We start from the raw sequence: 6549 nt of genomic DNA, 5'->3' as shown, positions 1-6549 counted from the left end.
GTAACTGTGTAGCAAAATAAACCCTGTTTTATAAAAGCCTATCCATCTCTGGTGTTTTGCGTTCTGCAGCATTAGCAAACTAGAACACCGTGTTTGATGGGGGCAAACCAGCAGGTCTTCCCAGAAACACTGACTTTTCATCATGGAGAGTTGTGGATCTCTCCAAGCTTCCCAGAATTTTGATCAACATCATAACTGGTCTCCAGAAACAAACCTAAGATCAAATGATACAAAGGTCTTGCTTCATTTCTCTCTATCTGTTCTCAGGAGAGCCAAGGCCAGGTTCATAACTTCCTGAGCCCCTATCAGTTAATCCAAACACCTGCTTGGCCCAGGAGAAGTAGTTTGCTATTGATTTGTCTTCACACAGGATGAGCTGATATACATATTGTTTCAATTCCTAAAACTCTGCTGAAATCATTCCTTCACAAAAATGCCTCTGTCATATTTTTTTTAATTAGGAAGTACCATATATGATAAAATATATGCATATACATATTTTTAAATATCTGTGAGACTCATCTAGAATGCATCTAGAAAGACCTTAAATTTTAAGCAGAAAAAGGAAGGATGAGATCAGATGAAATTTTATCACAGAGCCACAGGAGAGAAGAGTTAGCATGCTGTTAGTAGAAACTCCCTTTGACATTTCACTGAAGAAAGTCAAGATGATATTTTTTACCTCAGAGTTCTGAAAAAAGAAAAAATACATAAGTAAGTGGAAATTGAAAAGATTACAGAATCACCTTTTTCTTTGGTTCTCTTTCTTCTATGGAAGGATTCTAACATTGTTGGGCATACAGGTAAATGAAAATGAAGTTTATACACTGGGTTTTTCCCTCCACATCCTCCAGGGGGAATGGAGTCATTTTTGTACCTTTCCTTGAAATAAATAGCACCATAAAAGAGGAAGCCAGACATACGTGCTGTGCAAATGCTAGCAGTCTTATTTTATATCTGTTCGTTCTTCGAGATGTCCAGATATAATTTGTAAGGTATTTTCCATTTCTCCACAAAATCAGAACTATATATTTTATCTTTATAATAACTGATTAAGCCAACAGTGATGCACTTTCCATAGGAACCATTTTTATCCTGTTTTAATAGGGTTGGTCTGCATGGAGTGCAGGGAAACAGAGTAGCTGCAGGCAAGATAAATGGAGCTGCTAGGAAGCAAGAAAAGTCTCCCTTCCTAAGGAGCTGTGCCTTTAACAGTGAGACCTAATGGAAGAGCTCCAGACATAAAAACTCAACCTTCCCAAAGCAGGAAGCTTTCATTCTTCTGTAACTGCCTGGTGAGAAAAACTCCCAGAGAGACTGTAAAGAGTAGTGGTGGTGTCATTTTCATTCCCATGTAAGGGAAAAACCTTTTCTGTCTAGGATTTTTTTTTATATATATATAAGGTATCTTTGCTTGAAAACTTTTAAAGATGATCTCAGGACTCTGCTTCTAACCAACACACCAGCTCTAATACAGTAAACACAGTAAATACTCAATTCCTGCTACTCAATGCAAGTCTACTTAAATCATTTTCTTATAAAAGTTCAAAAGATCTTTTATTTACAGTCCTGGGACTACTTTTGGTATACTATGGCACATGTGTGAACCGACAGCAAAGCAGTAAAATTTCATGAAGCTATAGATAATAAACTCTGCAATACTGAGAAGTCATATGCTATGCTGCATTTCACCTCCTATGTTGGAGAGATAATCATTAAAACTGTAGATCTAGAAAGAACCTCTAGAAACTAATGGATTCACATCTTTCTTTCAAAATATATCAATGCCATTCAAGGCTGATGGTTGGTTGTTTTCTACATAACCATATTCAAGGACAGAGATCCCACAGTTTTCAAGTTTTTTTATCATCCCATTTATCCCCTCCCATGCAGTTTTCCTGATTATTAACATTTTATATTAGTGTAGCATATTTGTTACAACTCATGAAACAACACTATTGTAATTATGATAGTAACTTCAGCTCACTCTTTACATGAGGGTTCACTCTTTGTGTGGTACATTTCTATGGGTTGTGTGTGTGTGTGTGTGTGTGTGTGTAGATTTGGAGAAATAGGAATACACACTGTTGGTGGGAATGTAAAATATTACAGACACTGTGGAAAAGAGTATGACAATTTGTCAGAAATTTAAGTATAGAATTACCATATGACCTGGCAATCCCAGTTCTAGGTATATTCTCAAAAGAACTGAAAGCAGAGACTCAAATAGGTGTTTGCTCACCAATGTTCACAGTGGCATGCTTCACAATTGCCAAAAGGTGAAAGCAACCCAAGTGTCCGATAACAGATGAATGGATAAGCAAAATATGGTATGTACGTACAATGGAAGCCATCATGTTGAATTAAATAAGACAGACACAAGAGGACAAATACTCTACAAACTCTCTTATATGAAAGCAATAAAATAGCGGCCAAGTGAGGAAGGGGAATGAGAAGTTAATGTTTAATTGGAATGGAGTTTTTATTTGGGGTGATGGCAAAGTTTTGGCAATGGGTCATGGGAATGGAGGCACAACTTTGTGTATGTAATTAATATTTGAAAAGGGGAGAAATTTTAGGTTGTTTATGTTACCATACACTCACATAAAATCTCACTTATTTTAATAATAGTATTTCAAAAATTGAAGGATTTTTATTTTCTAAGGGGACCAAGGACATATTATTTCTAAATGCCAAAATATTAGAGATTGTATCTTAGTTTTTGAAATGAGGAAACTGAGTCCTGAAGAGAGTGAGTCAGAACTTGGAATTCTGACTGCTAACCCAACATTCTTTCCAGTAAGATATGCTGCCTCAAAAGTGAACAAAAAAAATAGTGCATGCAGTAATATTTTAAAATACCTTCATCCATTAATATTTGGAGTGACTTTATCATTTAATTTTTTTATATATATGCACCTTGTAAGCACAGTATATATAAAGGAATAAAAGAAAAAGGAATGATAAAGGAACATGTAAATGCAACACATGTTTTTGAAAGGTATGCTGCAACTGGTTAAAAATTTTCATGACTAAAGAGAAAATTGTTTAATACAGATAGTTTTACTCAAAATGAAGAAAATGAACTTGATTTCTGTTTCCTTCCCATTTTAATACTGTTTGAATCAATTCAGTTTTCCTTTATGCAAGTTTTCCTAGAGCTTTCAACTCTAAATGTTGCCCATCATATTCACCACAAAAACATCCAGGGCTTCATGACATGTACCTTTTTAAAGGAAACTGACCTGAACTTTACAATTTGGTGGCATGATATTCATAGAAAATATATCTCTGAATCCAGTCTGTTTTGTTAACGTTATGGGCTTGGGGATTGCAGTTATGATCTTACATTTTATTTTTCCCAGTTCTTTTTTTGAGGTCTGGCTAAAGAATTTTTGAGAAATCAAAGTTAATCAATTCATCAGAGATCGGAATGACACTTATCTCTGCAAATTACAATTCCTTTCTTTACTTCAAAGTTCCTCTCTCCCCCTCAGGAATATACTATAATTTCAATGACATACTCTTTATAAACAGAACACAGGAATGAATGGGTCTTGGGGAATGGGTAAGAATTGGTCTTTGTAATAGGAGGCTCTCAAGTTGCACATTCTTATGCTAATCTGCACTGAATGAATGCTGTTGTGAGTCTCTTGCATCTTGCAGGAGAGTTTCTTCTCTTAATCTAAAATCTAAGTAAGAATGGAACGGTATCTCATCCCTATGATATGAGGACAAAGACTAGAATCAACAATGTCAAAGTCATCACAACCACTTTCAATTTTATCCCACTCTCCCCATGCCATCAACTTTCAGTTCACTCCATTTATACCCTTGCTGCCAACAGATGGCCTAATCTTATTTTGTTGCTATAATGGAGTCTTCTGATTATAATGTATTCAACTTCCTTTCCCCTCTGAAACTCTCTACCACCACCCATTCTATTTTTAAACATTATATAGAGGAAGCAGCCAGGGTTTGAAAATCAAACAGATCTGGCCAGCTCCATTACTGACTAGCTAAACAACCTTGTGCAAATTATTACATCTCTCTGATCTTTGGTTTCCTTAAAATGGGAATAATAATACATTTCTCATAGGATGTTGAACGGGTTAAAGATGAAGTCTATCTCTCCACTGAAGTGTTGCTAGTAAAGTTACTCTATTAAGCTCATCATAGCTGCTCAATAAATGACTATTCTTTTTATTGCTGACTAAAAAGCATATTTCCTCCTTAACAAGGCTAACATCTCCATTAAATATCCTCCTTTCCTGCCCAGTTGTTTAAACTTTATTACAGGCTGGAGGATCTAAGATGGCAGCATAGAAAGGAGTGGAAGCCAAGTAGTTCCCCTGGAACAACTGAAAAAAAAAAAAAAAAAACAGAAGCAACTAGTAAATAAGCCAGAATAACTGTGGGGAGACAAATCTGATTGGCCACTCATCATACACCAACCTGAATTGGGAGGAATGCCCGGGCTCAGAGCATAAAATCTGTAAGTAAAAACTGTGGATCCGGACCTCCCGAAGATGGCAGTTAGGAGAGACAGCGCAAAAAAACATCTCCATGAGAAATACTAGATAAAAGCCAGAAAGTCACCCAGAGCACTGGTTCCAGTGATGCACCAGCTGGACAGGGTCTGCTGAATCCACTTGGTGAAACCGGGAGTCTGCATTCTGAAGCGAGTCACTGGGCCTGCTGAATATCCAGCAGCCACACTGCAGTGTGGGAAACCATGGGTTGGTATTTGGTGTAGGACTAGTTCTTTTTAAAAACCCAGGGGCGGCAGTGAGAGCTGCACAGGGAAGTGCACAACCTGTGAGTATCCCTCGGTATCTGGCGTGGACGATAGCCTTTCGCGCACCCACTGCTAATTGTCTCAGAGCGAAGCGGGAAGGGGCTAGCCAAAAGGGGGAAAAAACCATGCCTCTTGCAGCCATCTTTCCAGGGGGCTGGGAATGCTCCTACCCAGTACTGGCACCACAGCCCAGAGCTGCGCCAAAAAAACCCAGTGTGACGGGAAGTGTTTCCAGCAATGCACACACATGCTATAGTGTCTGGCATGGACAATAGCCTTTCACGCACCTGCAACTAATTGTTCCAGAGATAGGAAGGCAGAGCAGTGCAAAAAGGGGGAAATTAACACACCCCATTCAGCCATCCTTTCAGTGGGCTGGGAATACCCCTACACGGCCCTGTGGCCCAGAACTTCCCTTGAGGGTTGGCACACACTTGTGATGTAGCACAGCCTTCCCTCAGCAGAGGCCCTAGAGGGGCATGGCTTGGAAGAGGGACCCACTCAGAAATCCTAGGGACCATGCTCCAATACCAAGGACTTTTGGGTCAGCGGCAGGGACAATCCATGGTGAAACTGAACTGAAGGTTTGGACTCTTGGAACAGCCTTAAATCTCCAGGAACACCTGGGAGGTTTGATTGTTAAAGCTGCCCTCACTCCCTAGCCACTCAGACACACACCCCACATTCAGGGCAGACAGAACCAACTACACATGCAAAACTAGTGCACCAATTGGACCCCACAAGAATCAGAGCCCCACACACCACAAAGACAGAGTTGGGGAGAACTGGCTTGAGGGAAATAAGTGGCTCACAGATGCCACCTGCTGGTTAGTTAGAGAAAGCATATGCCACCAAACTGTAGATCTGATAAATTAGAGAGAAGTATTTGAATTAGCATACATATCCTAAAAGAACCCTATCAAGTTAAGCAAATGCCAAGAGGCCAAAAACAACAGAAAATTTTAAAGTATATGAAAAAAACAGACAATATGGATAACCTAAACCCAAATACCCAAATCAAAAGATCATAGGAGACAGAGTACCTGGAGCAATTAATCAAAGAACTAAAGACAAACAGTGACAGCATGGCATAGGATATAAAGGACATGAAGAAGAGCATGGCACAGGATATAAATTACATGAAGAAGAGTCTAGAAGAGCAAAAAGAAGAAATTGCAAGAGTAAATAAAAAAATAGATGATCTTCTGGAAATAAAAGAAACTGTCAACCAAATTAAAAAGATTCTGGATACTCATAATACAAGACTAGAGGAAGCTGAACAACAAATCAGCAACCTGCAGTATGACAAAATGGAAAATGAAAGAACAAAAGAAAGAATGGGGAAAAAATCAAAAAAATTGAAATGGACCTCAGGGATATGAAAGATAAAATAAAATGTCCAAATATAAGACTCATTTGTGTCCCAGAAGGGGAAGAGAAGGGTAAAGGTCTAGAAAGAGTGTTCAAAGAAATTGTTGGGAAAAATTTCCCAAACCTTCTACACAACATAAATACACGAAGCAGAAATGCCCAGCGAACTCCAAACAGAATAAATCCAAATAAACCCACTCCAAGACATATTCTGACCAGACTGTCAAATACTGAAGAGAAGGAGCAAGTTCTCAAAGCAGCAAGAGAAAAGCAATTCACCACATACAAAGGAAACTACATAAGACTAATTAGTGACTACTCAGTGGCCACCATGGAGGTGAGAAGGCAGTGGCATGACATATTTAAAATTCTGAGAGAGA

This window comes from Choloepus didactylus, chromosome 1, assembly GCF_015220235.1.
Source record: "Choloepus didactylus isolate mChoDid1 chromosome 1, mChoDid1.pri, whole genome shotgun sequence".
NCBI classification, from domain to species: domain Eukaryota; kingdom Metazoa; phylum Chordata; class Mammalia; order Pilosa; family Megalonychidae; genus Choloepus; species Choloepus didactylus.
The sequence above is the reverse complement of the archived record's forward strand: the minus strand, read 5'-3'. Positions refer to the sequence as shown.